Here is a 22,174-nt window from a genome sequence, read left to right as displayed (position 1 = left end):
CGTGAGCCCCCCGGGGTCAAAGTAGGGGGAGGCAAAAACAAAGGGGCGGCTGAAGAAGAAGGGGCAGCAAAAAGAGGGGCGGCGGAAGAAGAAGGGGCGGCAAAAAGAATTAGTAAAGAAAAAAGGGCGGCGAAAAAATTGTACTATACATCAAACTGTGTTGCTTTTGTGGCGGTAGCGCCTATAAATCATTTTTTTTTTTGCTCTTCACTTTTTCAAACGACCGTAAAAAAAATTGGGGCAACCTTTTCGGACTGTTGAGGAAGGGGCGACAAAATTGGATTTTCTTCAGCCCCCCCCCGGCGGCCACAGTACGCCACTGGTTAGTTAACCTTTTATTAGGTATCGTAATATGCATAGATTGTTATCAGATCACAACTGTAAAAACTGTCTTCATGTTGGGAACTGGGTTCGGTTCCTTATCCTTATATACTTCGACACAATAGAGGGAGGTGTTCCAGGAAATGTGAACTTGCTGTTGTTTGGGATGATTTTGTGAATATGTTTGTTGGCAACAGAGTATTAGCTATTAGCTATTATTTGGGATGATTTTGTGAAAAGGTCTATTGGTAACGAGCACATTGTGTGAATGGCTATTCACAAAACCATAACTTACTGTCACATTCTTATTAATAGATCCATTGGATGAATATGAGACAATGGATTTTTGGCAAACCAGATTAGCATGATTAATGTGATGTCACTGATATTTGCAAAAGCTAGCTGGCCTTCCCGTTCGTTCCACTGTAGTAAAGGTTAACAACCCAAATTATAATGATGTACCAGGAAAGTAAATAGAGAGATTGCGGAGAGGCGTTCACGGCAAACGCCATACGGGTTACGGATTTCTGCATTTTGCGGTAGAACGTCATAGTCCCGTTCACATCAAAACTAGCCTCCTACACAGCCAGTTTGTGTCGGTCCTAACACTCGTCGTTCCTAGTATGTTCGTGATAGCCGCATAGAGTCTGAACCAAGACTACGTGTAAATGCAATTGCAATCATGATGGCGCTATGCTGAGACAAATAATCTAAAGGTAATAGGAATCACCCATTGATTCACATTGGGTGCATCGAACCAGAGAAGATTATCTTCTTTCATCGAACTACTTTCCTCGGTATTGATATGCAAATACGACTGGCTGTATCTATAATGCTCTAAGCATTCAGTCCAGATTAGCGATATTTGAGTTTTGCGGGCTATTGGAAAATGAGTATAGGCCTATGTTCACACGTGTATGCTATTTGTCTAAATAATCTAAACAGAGTTTGGTGTTGGATGCCAAGGAAGTCTTGGTGTATATTATTCGAATAACAAGAAACAAACTCCATTATCATTATAAATAATACCCTGTTTACTTTCTAAAGCAAAATGAAAATAGATAATCTAATATGCCTAGTTCGATTACTACCCAGCAAACACAAATATATTAAAGAAAACGTTAAATGTCGGGTTAAAGGTTATGTGAGGGTCAATGGCATTACAAGTTTTAATAACAATCAAAAAACCCTTTGTGCTAAACTTGCTGATAAACGTTCTAACACAATAGACACTTGTTTGCCAAATGATATTTTACTATAGCATTTCGAATTTTGGCTTAGAATGTTGTTGTATTATTTTTTCAGTATAACACGAGTTTTCATGATTTTCATATAAACATACATCGATATGTTATCAAAACGTTTTAACTAAAACCAAAAACACATGCATTATCATGTTTTAAAAACATTTTGGAGTTTGCTGAATAGTATCCATAAGCAAAACACTTCGACAGCTGTTTAATGCACAACGAAAAAGCAAGGCGAAAAATAGCGTTGCACGAACTTCTGTTCCCCGTCCCAAACAGACAATTATACCGCATTTATGCCGTAACACGACACAATCTTGCCTAAAACGCCTCTTCGCAAGCTGATTTTTGGACGGCATTTTCCACACACAAATGAATAGGCAATCTGCCCGTTCGAATTCGCGTCGAGAAAAATCGAAATTTGTTCACTTCTTCTTGTCTATACGAGATCAAATTTTAACCCCCAAAATGGATTTTATTACATGTCGGACTCTACTTGTTCTATTAGGATACTTTGATTCGTTTCATAACATGATAAACATAACATTTTTCTGCATTTTATAATGCGTTTTTTTGTCATTTTGGAACGTCATTTTTTGCTACCAACCGCAACGTAATCGCCTTACGGTAATTCCACGATTGACCAAATTCACAATAGATTTCACCCTCTAGAGGGCATAATAACCGATTTTCGATTAATGTAGCTTGCCGTTCGCGTTCCCGTGTCACGTTTCACGTAAATTTCGCAATCTCTCTATTGCCTTCACAATACCTCTATTGGCAAGAGAACATCTCTACAATAGCTTGACGTAACTGTCACAAAGGACTCTTTAATTGGCTAGACCATAGAATTTACATAAACAGGAGATAATCAGATATCACATGATTAATTTATAACGTGTGTGTTTGCCTGTATCATGCATCTATTTAATAAGTTTTAAGGGGTATAGGAATACAACAATATCATCAGTTATACTGAACATTAGACATCTGGTGAATCCGCGGTCATCACAAGGTCAATAATTTCTATTGTTACATATTTTTTGCTGCAGAAATGCAGCTAATATCGATTCAGCGGCCAGCAATAGACCATTAGTATGTTTTCCATGAAAACAAATTTTAAGCCACCGTATATTAAGAGGGAATTGTTTTTATTTTGATAGCAAGCACCAGTATTGACCATTATGTTTAGGGGATATATTGTCTATACCACAGTTTAACATGTTTAAGGTCAATCATTTCACTGTCAAATCACAGAACAAATGATGCCCCATTAGTTAGCCTAGAGCACATCTAATTTTGAGCCTGTGACAATATGTCTTTTTCTGCACACTCCAACTCTAAATATCACTGTTGTTTGTTCAACGACGCACACGTATCGGTAATAAACTTGCTTTGGTTTCCATGTGCGTGTTTTGCTTTTTACATTCGAATCATTTGTTATAAAATCAAGTCTCAATCGGTATAAACTGTTGTGTTTGTTATTTACAACAAAACGGCTGGTATGTTACTTCGTTTTAGCCATCGACGAAGAAAGCTTGTTAATTCGTCGGTTCAATATCAATGAAGCAAACATGTGGAGGAATTTGGTTTTAACTTTTCTTTTTCCTCTGATTGTAGTCAGATCAATTAACTGCAGAATTCCTGGCGCAGCTCGAGTGTCGTATGAACAACAAGGATATTTCATGTTGGGTGGAATACTACCTCTGTCGAGTCACGACGGCGAATCGCCCTGTGGATCAGCCCCAACATTGACGACACTTCAACTACTGCAAGCTATGGTTTATGCTGTTAATATCATCAATGACAATACAGACATATTGACAAATGTAACTTTGGGTTTCGATATTCGCGACGATTGCCTTGGCGAGGATACGGCTTTTTGGGCAGCCTTTTCCTTAATTTACGATGATCTGGGTGCCAATTTGGAAAGCGAGGAAGCTGTATTTTTAGGTCACTTTATTGGATTTGTAGGACCATATACGAGCTCACAATCCGTTGCAATAAGCGCAATATGCGACCTTCTTGAATTGCCGAGTATTTCATTTGGAGCGAGCAGTGACGCATTGAGTGATAAATCCCGTTTTGAGTTCTTTTCTCGTGCAGTTCCTCCTGACAGTCACCAAGGTGAAGCTCTTGCGGATCTCCTAAAATATTTCAATTGGGAATACGTATCCATTGTATACTTAGCCAACACCTACGGTATTCAAGCATCTCACGTTTTTCAATCTTACGCCAGAGAAAGAGAAATCTGCATCGCTACATCATTATCCGTAAAAAGCATCCAAACAACAACAGAGTTAACAGAGCTTGCAAATGAGCTATACAACTCCAAAAATGCCAAGGTGGTAGTAATGATTGTTGAATCAGTTACAGCGAATAATATCATAAAAACGTTGAGAGCTTTGTATCCAGATTTTGCCTCCAAAATTACCTGGGTAGGTAGCGATTACTGGGGATACACAATGTCTCCACACACCGATGAAATCTTACCAATCGGTGGTTTATTTGTACATTTCTTCACCCCGACTCCACCAAACTTTAAGAACTATTTTACTCATTTATCACGTAAAACAAAAGGTAACCCATGGCTTGAGATGTATTTTCAACAAAATAAGGATTTGGAAATCATTGGGGATTATGAATCTGCGGGATTAGGTGGTTTAGCAGCAGCTGTTATTGATTCGGTTTTTGCATTTTCACATGCTCTTGACGCTTTACTGAGAGAATATTGCTCAGATCTGAATACCGAGTGTTTATCTCAAGTCAACTTTACTGGTCGAGATCTTCTTGGGTTTATACGAAACACAAGCTTCGAAGGCACAAGGGGGCAATTTAAATTGGATTCGAAAGGCGATCTCAGTGGAAAGTACGTTTTGAAAAACTTGCAGATTTTGGAGACGGGGGAAGCTGCTCTTGTCGATATCGCTATTTGGGATACGCTAAACACATCAGAAAAGTTAACCATTTATCCAGAAAAGATCAGATGGTTCAATGGTTCGGGTATTGCAGCACCGCGTTCAAGTTGTCGTGAGGGTTGTCATATGGGATATATTGTGGTGCCTTTAGAAGAAAAGTGTTGTTGGGGTTGCCAAAAATGTCAAAACCATGAAATAGTTCTCAATGGCACTGAATGTAAAGCATGCGAGTATACAGAATGGCCAAATGTTGACTTCACTAACTGTGAAAAAATCCCACCAACTTTGTTAGATATGCGACATCCCGTACTTGTAGCGATTATTCTGTTGACTTGCTTGGGTGTCGCACTTTGTAGTTTGACCACATTTGGACTGATCAAGCATCGCAATCATCCACAAGTGAAAGCAAGTAGTCGAGAGTTGAGTGCTGTAAACATTTTTGGTTTATTGCTAGGATATTTGGCGGTCTTCTTACTTTTCACAAAATCAACATCTCTAACATGCATACTTGTACACGCTGTGATATCACTTTGTCTTACACTTATATATGCTCCGACATTGCTCAAAGTCAATCGCATATATCGCATCTTTGATGCGGCGAAGAAGTCAACGAGACGTCCAAAAGGATCTGGTCCAAAGGAACAGCTCATTATGGCAGCTATTCTCATAGCAATTCAGGTAATCCTTTGAAGTAGTATTCCTCCTTTGTAGTTGTCATTATTTTTGTACTTATTGATAATGTTATTGCTAGACCTATTGATTCGTTATCGTTGAGTGATATTGAACGGTTCATTGTTTTAAAAATCTTCAACACTGGAAAATAAATATTAGTCTGGTTGCAAACACCATATTTTAGGGGTTAGATGGTTTGGGCAGTTAAATCATGTTCATGTACCTCAATGTTTTACATCGTGGGTTGAATATAAAAAAGTCTAAATCGAAATGTACTAGAAAAGTTACGGCCGTGGTCACGGAGGTGGTATATCATCTCTGCTCAGATCATGTGACGGTAACTTCCGCATTACTCTTATGAACTCCCACCCTCCTGATAAAGTTTTGCAGTTGGAATTCTGCTGAATTGTATCAGGAATGCTGCACACATTTGGAAATCATATTAACTCGTACTGATCATAGGCAACTCAATGAAGAACTCCAAACACACTTTGCCGGAGAGCTTCTAGTTCTTTCATAGCAAGGTTATTCCAGTATTATTGTATTCCGTAATGTTGCCGGTGCATCTTTAATGCAACTGAAAGCCGACAAAGGTTTTGATGAAACGATCACACGACTTAACATTCTTAAGAGGGAAGATATGTCACAGCAAATTGATGATAACCTCGAAGGGGCAAAAAGATATATAAATACTGTGATGTATGCCAACAAATGAAAAAAGTCAATTAAAGGTTTATAGTTAAGGTTTATTTGGGTCCTTACATTGTTACTCATTCTTAAAAACTTCTATGGTGTACATTAATTATTGTAAGAAACAAAATCTGGCAAAAGAACTTTACCTTGAAACTAATGGTTTTTGCTTATGACAATACACAGCGGCCAATTTGAATTTCTTGAATTGTGAGAGTGTCACTTAAAAAACTGCATATAGTTTATATTTAAAGCATCCAAAAGGCAAATAATTTACACAAAATACTGTAAGTGATTATCTATTCCGTTACTGCTAGTGAATAACCGAGCTTTTTTACTATATGTGAGTGGACGCGGCGAATCAGCCGTAAACTCGGCAAATTCTATTCTGAGTTAAAGTGCAAAATGTATGTGAAGGTCGTATTCATAGGTGTATCAATTCGTTGCGACAAGTATCTTATCAAACGCTGTTTAAATCAATCAATAATACTACTGCTGAAGAGGATAATAAGCTTCTACCTATTTCTTCTATAGTTCTTGTCTTTGTTTGCTTTGGCTAAATCCTGTTCAAGTGGTAGACAACAAAGCATTGTAAGTTGTCTAGGTATGAGCAAGGTTTTTAAGTCAAGTCAACACATACATGTATGTATAATCAACAATGAACAATGAGAAGATATTTCTGAACCTCGTTGACTTGGGGATGATTTGAAATGACCACCAATTATGACTGTTGGATATTTATTACCAGAAATGTAGAAAAAGAGACACATGTAGAAATGATAAAAAATACAATTTTGTCGAAGGAACAGAGTTCAACAAATCATAACCCCGCTTTTGGATATCGTTTAAAGTCAAATGATATACCATTTTAAAGCTTATGGTATATATTTTCTAAACACGAAATAAAACAAAATTGACCGGGCCGACTTTACGGCTGATTCGCCGCGTCCAGTCACATATATTATTGAATATTTCTAATTGCCCAAAGGTGACCATTTCACACACCCAGAATCTTATTTTATACCACTCAAAGAGTAATAATCAGCAAAGAAAACTACTTTAACTGGCAAAACCATCTAACCTTGCTCTGCCACCGGACTAATATTAGTCAAAAGTTAAATAAATGGAGATACACGGAGCTTTCGCATATCTCCATTTAGCTCCGTGTACCTCCATCGATTTTACTTTTGACTGATATTAGTCCGGTGGCAGAGCAAGGTTAGATGGTTAAAAGTAATATATAATTGATACATGAACAACAAATGCACATACATATGTACAATATAATCACACTTTTAAATTATCACTACTTATCCGGCAATCTTCTTCTTGATGATTATCTAGTTCTGTTGTAATGTTCTGGACAGCTGATGTATATCCTTGTTCACTTGTCCCGCGAAAAATCACTGTTCAGCCAAGTCCACTGTAGCTATGTATTTATAATATCCTTTGCGTAAAAATCCACGCACAGAAATGATGCTGCTTTCTCCGAATACTTAACTCCTTGCACAGATGACGATCTCCAAAAATGATGCTTCTTTCACCAATCACTATATTTCTCCAGGAAACAGGCTTCTTTCTGCATTGATCCACTTTATTGACATATGTGTTGTTTTATAAAGCAAACTCCAGCAAGTCTCAAAATCTCCTTCGTTGCTGTATTAAAATAGCACATTATTGACTATACAAACTGGTTCAAATGTACCTCTTTGTGAAGCACGACGACCAACACATAGAGAGCCTACCAACTCTCTACATATTCGAAAAAGAGCAAACTCCAATGCTTTCACCTTTTTATACTCCTATAAACCTACAATCTAAAGACTGCACAAAAAGTAACGCAGCTGTTATAAATACGCCTATAGCGTCAGAACTAATAGAAAGAAGGATGGTTTATTCACGCGTATTTTGATACCCCATTTGTCCGATTTTGTTCAATATTAAAATACAGCAGTGTTTTTAAAGAAACATGTCCGAATTTAAAAGTTGCATCTATTTGTATTGATTTGAAGTCAGCGCGAATGGGGGGGTTTTACGTTCCACAATGCTTGTGTAATAACCATTGATCGCTGTAAACTGCAACTTTTAAATTCGGGTATTTTTCTTTTAAAGCACTACTGTGTTGTTAATATTGAATGACATTTGACAAAATGGGGTATCAAAATGCGCGTAAATAAATCATCCTTCTTTCTATGTATAAATATTGTGTAAACAATTGTAAGTTCTGAAGCTATAGGCGTATATATAACAGCTGCGTTACTTTTTGTGCAGACTTTATTAATAGACCATTCATTCTGTCACATTCAGCTTGTTTTATCAAATGGGGTTTTCCCAGTTAACATTAGGCAACACTGAACATTCTGGAATAGTGGGGCTTTTCCAAGATCTTTTGAACTCTGATTAAGTTTGTTTACTGTAACCAAAGGGGTTTCCCCTTCAACATGTCATAAGAACAAAACTCTTGGTTTTCCCACTTTCTCTTATTTCTCATGACATAGCTTTAAGTTGTAAACAAATAATCAAATTAAATTACTCAGGGCACATCACAATATTGTTTTCTATGTTTTGCTTAATGCGTTCCAACAATCTTATCTTACAAGATTACTCGAGCTGGTTGAGTAGGTAACAGTAATTGTAACTACAGGGTTCAAAAGAAATAACCCCCCCCTAAAATTGCAAAACATTTCTTTGCATAACTTGACATTTATTTTGATGATTTGAAAAAATCAAAAAGCTGTGAATAGAGGAATCGTTTTTCAACCCTCCCAAAGTTGTTTCATTTGCAAAAACAATATTTTTGGTCAAAAATAATCACATTTTCTAAAAATGATGCTTTCAGAAAAAAGTTGCACTTTACCACATTATGTACAAAACGTTCTCAACATTAATGTTAAGGTTGATTCCATTCTTGTTTTTTTCCTTCACCTTTCTGTCTCTGATCCTTCAGGCACCCATGCAACCATCATTCAATGCAAAACAAAGATTTGTTGAACTTAATTTGGGCGTAAAATGAGATTTTCTTTGATGTTTTTAATCAGCAGTTGTTTCAAAATGATAAAATCACTAAGAAGGAGAAATGAGCTCTCCACGGATAAAGTTGACCAAAAGGGTGAACATTTACCTGTATTGGGTCAGTTGAAGCATCTTGCATTTTGATTTAAATGATGGCTTTCTTGGATAAAGGTGTAACACTCATGATGTGGCCACAAGAGCCGGGCACAAGAGATTGGCTGCATGCTGTTAATTGGCTGGATGCTGACTTCCAACCTCCAATCTTTGTTGGCCATTTCTTCTTTGTCATGTACGCCTTTATTCAAGAGAGCCATTGCTATAGATCTTTGCAATTGTTTCAGTCTACCATTTGCAAGTAAATTTTTCATCTCTTCTAGCCAACGAAAGAAATAAGCATCACACTACAAACCTTGTTTCTACTCCTATAGTGATTTCACCATTTTTGAAACACCGACTGAAAACCCATTCATGTCAAAATTCATGTCAATGAATCATTGTTTTATACTGAAAGATGATTGCATGGGATTGGATACACAAAATTTAAGAAAATTAACTAACAATTAAATCAATCAAAACATTGATCACGTTGATATCGAGAACATTCTTGTATGTTACATGTATAGGATGTTGAAAAGTGCAACTTTTTCTGAAAGCATCATTTTTGGAAAATGTGATAATTTTTGAGCAACAAAAAACGTTTTTCAAAAAAAAGAAAATTGGAAGGGTAGCAAAAAGATTCCTCTATTTACAGGTTTTTAAATTTTTCAAATCAACCAAATGTATGTCAAGTTATGCAAAGAAATGTTTTGTAATTTTAGGGGGGGAGTTATTTCTTTTGAACCCTTTATATTAATTTTCCCTTACTTTACTTATCATGAGTGAGCTACATTTATGCATTTTATTTATTCTTTTTTAAAACAAGACAATGGAACAAGTTCGGTTAATAAGAGGCACGCGGGTATCATCATATTAGCAGTTACAACTTTAGACATCTGGTGAATCCACATTCATGGTCATCACAAGGCATAAATGCAGCTAATACCGATTCAGCGGCTAGCAATAGACCATTATATAAATCAGCGGTGTATGTGTTCCAGCAAGAATTCAAAGCATTGGTATGTTTTCCATGAAAACAAATTTTAAGTCACCTTAGATTAAGAGAGAATTGTTTTTATTTTGATAGGAAGCACCCGTATTAACCATTATGTTTAGGGGATATATTATCCATACCACAGTTTAAGGTCAATCATTTTATTAGCAAATCACAGAACAAATGATGCTTCACTAGCTAGCCTAGAGCACATCTAATTTTGAGCCTGTATCAATATGCCTTGTTCCGCACACACCAACTCTAAATATCACTGTTGTTTGTCCAACGACGCACACGTATCGGTAATAAACTCGCTTTGGTTTCCATGTGCGTGTTTTGCAAGTTACGTTCAAATCATTTGTTACAAAATCAGGTATCACTCGGTATTAACCTGTTATATTTGTAATTTAACAACAAAACGGCTGGTATGTTACTTCGTTTTAGCCATCGAGGGGGAAAGCTTGTTAGTTCGTCGGTTCAATTATCAATGAAGCAAACATGTGGAGGAATTTGATTTTAACTTTTCTTTTTCCTCTGATTGTAGTCAGATCAATTAACTGCAGAATTCCTGGCGCAGCTCGAGTGTCGTATGAACAACATGGAGATTTCATGTTGGGCGGAATACTACCTTTGTCGAGTCACAACGGCGAATCGCCCTGTGGATCAGCGCCAACATTGACGACACTTCAGCTACTGCAAGCTATGGTTTATGCCGTCAATGTCATCAATGACGATACAGACATATTGGCAAATGTGACTTTGGGTTTCGATATTCGCGACGATTGCCTTGGCGAGGATACGGCTTTTTGGGCAGCCTTTTCCTTAATTCACAATGATCTGGTTGCCAATTTGGCAAACGATAAAGCTGCGTTTTCGGACAACTTTATTGGATTTGTAGGACCATATACGAGCCCACAATCCGTTGCAGTAAGCGCAATATGCGACCTTCTTGAATTGCCGAGTATTTCATTTGGAGCGAGCAGCGACGAATTGAGTGATAAATCCCGTTTTCAGTTCTTCTCTCGTTCAGTTCCTCCTGATAGTCATCAAAGTGAAGCTCTTGCGGATCTCCTCGAATATTTCAATTGGGAATACGTCTCCATTGTATACTTTGCTAACACTTACGGTATTCAAGCATCTCACGCTTTCCAATCTTACGCCAGAGAAAGGGGTATTTGCATACCTATATCATTACCAGTAGGGAACACCCAAACCAGAAGGGAGTTAACAGAGATTGCAGATGCTCTGTACAAGTCGCAGAAAGCAAAAGTGGTGGTCATGTTTGTAGAATCAGCTACCGCGAATAATATCATCAAAACATTACAAAGTGTATATCCAAATTTTGCCGATACAATTACCTGGATAGGTAGCGACTTTTGGGGATACACAATGTCTCCACAAACGGATGAAATCTTACCACTCGGTGGCATATTTGTGAACTTCTTTCTCCCGACTCCACCAGACTTTGAAAATTACTTTATTCAATTATCAAGAGAGACGTCTAAAGGTAATCCGTGGCTCGAAATGTACTTTGAAGATAATAGTGGTTTGGACACTATTGGCGGTTACGTCTCGGTTGGATTAGGTGGTTTAGCGTCAGCTGTCATTGATTCAGTATATGCTTTTGCATATGCTATTGATGCTATTCTCCAAACGCTTTGCTCCAAATCTGATGACAAAACTAATTGCTTATCACACGTAAATTTCACTGGCAGAGAACTTCTGGAATTCATTCGCAACACTACCTTTGAAGGTACAAGAGGGCTGTTTCAAATGGACTCAAAGGGAGATCTGAGTGGAAAATATGCTCTGAAGAATCTTCAGATGATAGATGGTGAGGCAACTTTAGTTGACATTGCTATATGGGATGGAGCAAACATAACTCAAAAGTTGAACATTCATCCAGAAAAGATCGTATGGGCAGGTGAAGCAAGAGTGACCATGCCAGAGTCAAGTTGCCGCGAAAGCTGTCGAGTAGGCTATATCGTAGTTCCTTTAGAAGAAAAATGCTGCTGGGGTTGTCGGAAGTGTCGAGCAGATGAGATTGTCGTAAACAGCACTGAATGTAAAACGTGTGATTACACAAAGTGGCCAAATGAAGATTTTTCCTATTGCGAAAATATTTTGCCAACGCTGTTAGATCTAAGGCATCCTGTAGTCGTGGTGATTCTTTTCTTTTCTTGTTTGGGTGTCATACTTTGTGTCTTGACAACTATTGGCCTCGGTATACATCGTGATCACCCACAAGTTAAAGCTAGCAGCAGAGAGCTTAGTGCTCTTAATCTTTTTGGTTTAGTCCTCGGATTCGTGGCGGTATTTATACTATTTCTTGAACCAACCTCGGTAACATGTGCTGTTTCTCAAGCTGTAATCTCTCTTTGTTTACCACTAATTTATGCCCCAACATTACTCAAAGTTAGTCGAATCTATCGAATTTTTGACGCGGGAAAGAAATCAGCCAAACGACCAAACTGGATCGGCCCAAGGGAGCAATTGACGCTGGCAACTTTACTCTTATTGTTTCAGGTAAGCCAGGTACTTTACATTGGCAAAATGAAGAAAACAATAAAAGAGTTGTATACATTACTTCAAATAAACGCCTACCAAAAAGTAAATTATTACGAAATAAAACTCAAAATTTATGCATTAGATTAAAAAACTGAAATAGCAGGTTAATTGTGCAAATTTTGATACCTCATTTGTCTGGATAGCTCAAAGTTTGTAGCCCCTTGTATTGACCTTGGACCTGCTGTGCCTCATAACTTATCGTACGCGCAAATATGTTACATTTTCGTGATCCTTAGACCGGTCACCCAGACGAATAATTTGACATGTTTTATAGTGAATTTTGAGCATAGTTATTCAATTTTTGGCCGCTATATGAACATGTAGGGGGTTGCGGTCATTTTTTAGTGTCACGGGGTTCCAATATAGCTTGGCAGACAAAATATTTGAATTCAGCATACCCAAATTAACCAAAATAATTTGGTTGCTAACGTATACGCGAACTTGCCGCTAGATGCTTAAATAAGCACATATTTCCAGTCTATGAGAGTAGTTCACTAAAGTAGTAGTTTTAATAAAGCATTACATACCTTTGCATTCGCAATTTAATAGCTACGATGCCAGCCATACAAGTCTGCCATTTGTCAGCAACTACGTATATAGTTTTAAATTTAATATAAACAAATCGTATCGTTTATTCTATTTAACGTCAATGCCATTTTAATGAAGCATCATATAATCCAGCTTGCTTTTAGACATAATGTATGCTCAATAAATATCCAGAACACTTATAAAATAATGAAAACCCAGTCAAATATATTTTTCTGTAAATCAATACCTGGGCAAATTATTTACGACATTATCCCATGACAGTGTACTGTCCGCAACATAAATTGTTGTATCAAGATGTTATACCTATCCATTTGAAATAATTTTCTAAAAAGATAATATACTTTGTCTATTTGAATGCTTGGTTTAGCTGATAGCAAAATGTATGGCAGAACTGAAATGTGATTACATCTTACGATAGGATTTTGTGGTATTTTTGCTCTTATGTCTCGTTTTAGGCGCTGAGGTAGCATTATCGAACAAATTGTGCTAAAAGTTACAGACATGTTAAAATAATTCAAACATCAAACTCGGAGAACATAGTTTATTTTAAGATATCGATTGATAGGGATATCATTAATGGAAACATTGGAACTAACATTAAAAGGGTTATTAATATCCCTTACATCAGTCAGAAGAATTGAGAGAACTGTCATCATTTCATTTCCCATTAGTAACACTTTATATAACACATGAACTCACCCCTACTTATAACAACTATTACACACCTATAAAACATCGAACATTCGAAAAAAGCGCAAGGGACAAGCTATGTATTGCGCTGTTTTGGAACAAGAAGAGAGAGAATGCCAACTAGAGATAATTTGCGCTCACAGAGCGCAGACAATCGCAAGGCATGTATTAAACCCTTTAATGACCTTTTGACCTGACCTTTGACCTTAATGTTTCCCGAGGTTTGTTGTCACCGAAATTGAGCCCCATACCCTTACAGAAAGTGAAATTACGGTATAAGATTTGACCCCAGATAACATTTGACCTGACCCCTGCAAAGTGTTCCAACATATTCCCCCTGATCATTAAGTTTGTTGTCAACGAGTTTGGGCCTCGTACCCCTTACAGATGTCCAAAATGCATTTCTAAAATTTGACCTCTGCATGACCTTTGACCTGACCCCTGCAAAATGTTCCCTGGTCATGAGATTTGTTGTCACTGAGTTTGAGCCCCATACCCCTTACAGATGTCCAGAAAAGGAAATTATAAGATTTGACCTTAGATAACCTTTGACCTGACCCTGCAAAGTGTTCCAAAATATTCACCTGGTCATTAAGTTTGTTGTCACAGAGTTTGAGTCCCGCACCCCCTACAGATGTACAGAAAATGCACTTCTAAAATTTGACCTCTGCATGACCTTTGACCTGACCCCTGTAAAATGTTCCTCTGGTCATGAGATTTGTTGTCACTGAGTTTGAGACCCATACCCCTTACGGATGTTGAGATATTGCAATTGTAAGATTTTACCCCCTTAATGACCTTTGACCCCAATTCTTTGTACAACTTTTAGACACTGGCTAAAGGCAATACAGGTATGCAAGTGACGACATTGTGTTATGTAATTTATGGAAGAAGAAGCATTTTTAGTGAAAATCTCATTTTGGCCATAATGACCTTTGGATGGCCTTTGACCCCGAGTTGGTCATGTAACATTTGTGCCCCCACCCAATGGTCCTTGTGACCAAATATGGTCACACTGGCCTAAAGCATATGGCTACGATGGCTCGTTAAAAGTTTGACAGAAGAAAGAAAGAAAGAACTAGATCTGGTTACAGATCTGGACCTAGCCAGGGCCGGAAATGCCAGTCTTAACTTAAAGTTTGACCTTTGACCGGCTATTACGGACATCTCACACCATTAATGGTGCTTCACTGTAGCATGTAGGGGCTTTATCCGTCTTCCATAGGCTGAGATACAGCTACTGTTCCGTAATTTTAAAATTTTTTTTGCAAATTTGACGTTTTCACCCCCTTGATGACCATTGACACCAACATAAAAAAAACCTCATATACTCCGAGAAAATGCATTGTTACAGTTTAAATTAAAAAATCTACTATGCTTAGTTATGGAGATAAAAATTCTTGAAGTTATTTAGCTTAAAACCGGAAATGACGTCTAAATGACCTTTGACAAAAAAAATAAAAATACCGTGCATACATTGGGTAACACTAATGCATATATGAAGTTTATGTCACTCTGGTCTGTTTACATTTTGAGATAAAATTTTTTGAACATTTTTGATAATTTTGGTTTTTGACCGGAAGTAACCCCTTAATGACCTTTGACCCCAGAACTGTAGGCATCCTAAAGACCCTGGCTAGTAGCGATGCATGTGTGCTAATGGCGACTCTCTGCTATATAATTTGTAAAGACAGTGATTTTTTGAATTTTTTTACACATTTTTCAGACTTTTACCGGAAATGACCCCTTAATGACCTTTGACCTCAATTTTTTAAAATAAGTTTTAAGCACTGCCACATGTTGATTCATATGCATGAGTCACATGATCATTGCATGTAATTTGTGGAAAGAGAAGCATTTTTTGTGAAATCAACATTTTTGACCATAAGGTCAAGGTCAAAGGTCACAGTCAGGTTAAAGTCAAATGTAAGGTTTGGCCTAGTCCAGTGGTCATTTGGCTCAAGTATGGTTGAAATCTGTCAAAGCATAAGAGAGCTAGGGCGAAACGTGGCAAGTCACGCAAAATGTCACGCTTTGTTGCCAGAAGAAGAAAGAAAGATCCGATAGCATCACAAGACCTAGCCGGTGTCCCGGCTAGGTAAGAACTGACCAAAAACAGAACACTCGCAAATTGGAAATTTGCGATTGTAATGATCTGGAAAATGTAAATAAACATATGGAACAGCCGAGAAAAACACAAGCACAAATGGATCTATGCTGCAAACTAAAATATTAAGCTGTAATGCACAAACACGCACATACAACTTTCCACACGCCTCTTGATATAAATTATCAAAACACAGATATTAGAACACAACATGCACATACACACACACCCCACACTCCTCACCCATCTGATTCTCATTAGGGTATTTGCTATTTGGGTTGTGTATTTCATCATGTGTATTTCAATCTCAGGCTCACCTTTCACTCTTCCTTTTCATTGACACATTTTGGAGTGTTGCAAATCGCGGACCCTATAATTCCGTGACTCTGAAATGCATTAGCAGTAATAGTATGACTGTAATATGCATGAATTCTCTGTGCTAGCATTATTCACGCGACGATGGCAGGCTGAATGTGACGAAATCAGATAAGAGATTGATGTAGGTCGTAGATATGGTGCTGATGAGTTTACTCTCAACGTTTTGTGAGCATCAAGCTGTATACTACTCGTCAAGTATGACATAAAGAAAGTTACGATTTCTGCGTTACTACGATTACTGTGGCTCAATTGGGTTTTTCTGATAAATTACATAAATATTAGAGAGCACATGGTCCTGTTAAAATATTTTGTAAGTCGACCACATTGGACGGACTTTCAGCGATCCGTTAGGACTAAAAATAAACCAGAATATTTTTCCTGAGTCTCTTTTAAAAAATGGTTCATAAATCGAGAATATGCCCTTAACCAGTTTCAGTAATACTGACAACGAAACAAAAAATGGATAGTTAACCTCTGTTTTTGCCATATATGATATTGACACGGAAATCCTATTTCCTGGCTTAAAGATTGATTTCACAGTGTGGATTGATTTGTCTCTATTGACATTGAAATGCAATATTTAGCTCATTCACTGCAGTAGTTATTTACCAGTAGACTTCGGTTGTATATATAAATGCGCATTTATAAATGCGCACGTCGAGTAGGCTATATCGTAGTTCCCTTAGAAGCAAAAAGGCTGCTGGGGTTGTCGGAAGTGTCGAGCAGATGAGATTATCGTAAACAGCACTGAATGTAAAACGTGTGATTACACAAAGTGGCCAAATGAAGATTTTTCCTATTGCGAAAATATTTTGCCAACGCTGTTAGATCTAAGGCATCCTGTAGTCGTGGTGATTCTTTTCTTTTCTTGTTTGGGTGTCATACTTTGTGTCTTGACAACTATTGGCCTCGGTATACACCGTGATCACCCACAAGTTAAAGCCAGCATATACACAAATCGTATCGTTTATTCTATTTAACTTCAATGCCATTTTAATGAAGCATCATATAATCCAGCTTGCTTTTAGACATAATGTATGCTCAATGAATATCCAGAACACTTATAAAATAATGAAAACCCAGTGAAATATATTTGTCCGTAAATTAATACCTGGGCAAATTATTTACGACATTATACCATGACAGTGTACTGTCCGCAACATAAATTGTTGTGTCAAGATTTTATATCTATCCATTTGAAATAATTTTCTAAAAAGAAAATATACTAATTTGTCTATTTGAACGCTTGGTTTAGCTGATAGCAAAATGTACGGCAGAACTGAAATGTGATTACATCTTACGATAGGATTTTGTGGTATTTTTGCTCTTATATCTCATTTTAGGCGCTGAGGTAGCATTATCGAACAATTGTGCTAAAATTTACCCAAGTTACAGACATGTTAAAATAATTCAAACATCAAACTCGGAGAACCTAGTTATTTTAAGATATTGATTGATAGGGATATCATTAATGGAAACATTGGAACTAACATTAAAAGGGTTATTAATATCCCTTTCATCGGTCAAAAGAATTGAGAGAAAGGTCATCATTTCATTACTCATTAGTAACACTTCTATGTCCCATTAGTAACGCATAATATAACACATGAACTCATCTGTACTTATAACATCAATTACACACCTATAAAACATCGAACATTCGGAAAAAAACAGCGCAATACATAGCTTCTCCCTTGCGCTGTTTTTTTCCGGAACAAGAAGAGAGAGAATACCAATGATCTGGAAAATTTAAATTAACATATGGAACAGCCGAGAAAAACACAAGCACAAATAGATCTATGCTGCCAACTAAAGTATTATGCTGTAATGCACAAACACGCACATACAACTTTCCACACGCATCGTGACATATAAATTATCAAACCACTCTACTAGACAACATACACATACGCACACACCCCACACTCCCCACCCATGTACCCATCTGATTCTAATTAGGGTAGGCATATTAGCTATTCGGTTTGTGTATTTCATCATGTGTATTTCAATCTCAGGCTCACCTTTCACTTATCCTTTTCATTGACACATTTTGGAGTGTTGCAAATCGCGGACCCTATAATTCCGTGACTCTGAAATGCATTAGCAGTAATAGTATGACTGTAATATGCACGAATTCTCTGTGCTAACATTATTCACGCGACGATGGCAGGCTAAATGTGACGAAATCAGATAAGAGATTGATATAGGTCGTAGATATGGTGCTGATGAGTTTACTCTCAACGTTTTGAGCATCAAGCTGTATACTACTCGTCAAGTGTGATATAAAGAAAGTTACGATTTTTGCGTTACTACGATTACGGTGGCTCAATTGGGTTTTCTGATAAATTACATAAATATTAGAGAGCACATGGTCCTGTTAAAATATTTTGTAAGTCGACCCCATTGGACGGACTTTCAGAGATCCGTTGAGGACCAAAAATAAACCAGAATATTTTTCCTGAGTCTCTTTTAAAAAATGGTTCATAAATCGAGAATATGCCCTTAAACCGTTTCAGTAATACTGACAACGAAACAGAAAATGGATAGTTAACCTAAGTTTTTGCCATATTAGAACTTCGAAATAAGAGTTACAAAACAATTTACAAAAAACTACGGTTATGTATATTTACATAGCTGTGAGCAGAGCCAATGGGCTTTTTCAAGTATTCGGTTTGCGGCCGTTTGACGGTCTCCTCAGATTATATAGTCCTGCTTGTACATCGCAATTGTATTTCGTTTTGATTTAGTTTTTAGGTGCATTGTAGCACAATTAGCTGACCAATCAAGGTGAAGGGATCGACTTGCCACTTTACACGCAGGGGCGTATTATAGCAAGCGGGGGGACAGGGTGGACGAAGTCCGTGGGCCCCGATGGTTCAGGGGCCCCAAGCAAATGAGAAAATGAAAAAAGCGCTGATTAAGGAGATGCTAAAAGGCAGGGCCGAATTTACCTGGGCCAGGCCAAATTTTGGAGGCCGCGAGGAAGGCATGTGCACTCAAGAGGCCACGTTTTTATTACAAATTGGGGGCCTACCATCAGACCATTTTAGCCCAAAATGAAGGCGAATTTTGCTATGTGAAGGGCTAGTATGATATGCGCGAAGGGCGCAAAAAATTTGCAATTTTGCCATATTTTGGTCCAAAACATGCTGTTGTCGGGCTAAGAAGAACATACACAGGTCAATTTTGGGCCCCTCTAGCCCAATGGTAAATCCGGCCCTGTCCAAAGGGCCCCGAACTGTTTCTTGTCCATGGGCCCCCGATAGGCTCTTGCAACGCCCCTGTTTACACGACACCAAAAACGCCTATGTTTGGGTTTCTCAGCCACACAACAGGAGTTTCTACACCTTCTCCAATTTATCAATTTAATCTGGGACTTGGCCATGTTAACAATAGAGATACCAAACCCAGGACCAAAAACGTTAGCAGAAAGGAAAACTTGAAACGGTCCAATGAATCCATAGAACTTGTCTTAACATCTACATCCCTTGAAACTTAATCATAGAAATTAAATGGTTTAAGGGGGTACTACACCCATCAATAAATTTGTGCCTATTTTTGCATTTAAAAAAAACTAAAAATACAGTGGTAACAAAAGTTATGTATATTATAGGGGCAAGGAATCCAATTACTACACTGGAATTTCAGTGACCCAAGACAAGCGGTTCGTTATTTATGATCAGAAAAGAGGTACCGCTAGAATGTACCTCATTTCCTATCATATATACTGACCCGCTTGTCTTGAGTCACTGAAATTCCAGTGTAGTAATTGGATTCCTTGCCCCAATAATATACATAACTTAACCTTGTTACCAGTGTGTTATTATTTTTTGAGAAAAATGCAAAAATAGTCACGAATTTACCACAGGGGTGTAGTACCCCCTTAAGTCATTAAATCATTGGGTAGTCATTATATCACCAATACGTATCCACTGAACTAAAGCTTCGGAATAATTCCAAATATGTATAATGAAGAGAAGCGTAAGATGTAGGTCAGTTTTACTCTCGTGATATTTGAATGTTATTGGAATAGATTTTGTACTATTTGTGCTTTCAGAATCTTGCAACAATCTGTAATGATAATGGATAGTAAAATTTAAAAATTGGTATCCAAGGTAACTCAGGGTTTTCTTCAGCTCATATATATTTTATTTTATTTCATATTCGTGGCCAAGGGCAAAAATGCTGAGAAATATTACAAATAATTATAATTAAAGATACTTAGAATAACACACAAAATTTAAAACATTTAAAATTGCACAAGTATTGCACATGGAAGTATGAATAAGCATGACACATGGAAAATATATTATTTCAATGACACAAAGATATGAAATTTGCACAAATATATAGGCCAGTTACAATGGATAAAAATCACCAAAAGATTTGGTTGAAAAGCACTAAACGTCAAAAGTTGAACTTTCCAGCAGGATAAAACCATTATGTAAAAATTGAAATTAGATCAAAGCAATCGCCAAACAAACATGTTGATAGTACTAGTGTGGCATTTAATGCATGTTTAAAAGGGAGACATAAAAAGGAATAGGGCTCTGTTTAAAACGATTCGTGTTAGCCCTGAGTTGTGTATGATCGTGGGCATTGCGCAAACTTCTGCCATGGACCGAGATTTTGGTGGGGGTAATAAATGACTAGTTCTGAGACTGTCACTCAGTCCATTGGCAAAGGTTCGGCAGTACTCAACCCTTCTGTCAGATAGCTTTTTAATATTGCACTGTTGTATTGACTTTGAATATGAGATGTATTTGTAACTAAGTATGGTTCTAATTGCCCTTCTTTGTATGCGCTCAAGATGCCAAACCACATCAGCATACTCGAGAACTGGTCTGACATAGCTTTTGTAAACAACCGTAAGTCCTGGTCAAAGCCTAATCTTTTCAGGGATCTAAGCATGAAAAGACGAGTGTTAGCTTGCTTGATCATCATATCAACCTGAGATTGCCATTTCAGGTCACTTTGAATACAGATACCCAGGATTTAGGCTTTGTCAACATAATCAAGCTTGTCAAATCCAATGCTCAATTCAGCATGATTTAGGCCATTAGTGGCAGCCCGTCTGATAACTTATTCAGATCCTCCTCAGTATGACTATTGCTATCACTAGTAGAGTTTTCAGCAAATGTGAGATCATCAACATACAACTAAAGTTCCAAGTCAACAAAAACTGTTGACTTGGAACTTTTGCCGTGTTCAAGGATTATGTCCGACACAGCATTTTATTTCTAGGCCTATGGCCTTATTTTGCGGCATGTCTCCGAATCAGTGGAAGAAACTCTACTTCGAACCTACTAACCTTAATTACAAGGTATCTTTTCTTTGCTTTTTACGAGCCTATGGTCTCTCTCTTCTTTGCTCCCATTAAGGTAGAAACATCGGCTACGGTTATGAGTTCCAGGATGTTTTCAGTTTAGGCCATGCTTAGCGCACATCTCTGCCGTACTCCTTAGATGCGATTCTGGGGTGACCGGGCCAGCAACCCCAACCCTGTAAACATCTTGCTACGAATAAGACAAACAAGCCTCGAATATGAGTATACTGGAGGTGAACATCAGAGGCCTCAGATCAAGTTATCCAATTTGCACTGAGCTTAAGCCTGCTATTGTCGTTGTTGTGGAAACATTCTTGGAGTCCTCGGTAAAGGATGGAGCTGACTGCATTACCATCCCTGGCTACTCAATATGTAACCGCAGGGATATACCCTATACAACAGGAGGCGGAGGGATTGCTGTCTACTGCCTGGAAGGTATCGCAATTTATCATGACAAGAATCTGGACCCTACAGACATGGAACTGATGTGGTTCTCAGTCGCTCTTAGATCTCGGAAGCTAATAGTTTCTGCAGTGTACAGACCACCGGATAGCAACAGTGATATCATCAGCTACTTGGATACCCAACACCTTGTCCAAACTTTAC

General features: G+C 37.7%; 1 protein-coding gene across 3 annotated transcripts in view; it reads right to left on the bottom strand.

Annotated features, from left to right (window-relative positions):
- Positions 1 to 5,509: 5,509 nt before the first annotated feature.
- The window catches only part of LOC140154929 (palmitoyltransferase ZDHHC16-like), a 191,682-nt gene continuing 175,017 nt past the window's right edge, over positions 5,510 to 22,174 (bottom strand). For all 3 annotated transcript variants that reach the window (XM_072177600.1, XM_072177593.1, XM_072177608.1), the window contains one exon: positions 5,510 to 5,520. The gene's annotated coding sequence lies outside the window, so the exon portion shown is untranslated. The remainder of the gene's footprint in view (positions 5,521 to 22,174) is intronic.

This window comes from Amphiura filiformis, chromosome 1 (assembly GCF_039555335.1).
Source record: "Amphiura filiformis chromosome 1, Afil_fr2py, whole genome shotgun sequence".
NCBI classification, from domain to species: Eukaryota; Metazoa; Echinodermata; class Ophiuroidea; order Amphilepidida; family Amphiuridae; genus Amphiura; species Amphiura filiformis.
The sequence above is the reverse complement of the archived record's forward strand: the minus strand, read 5'-3'. Positions and strand labels throughout refer to the sequence as shown.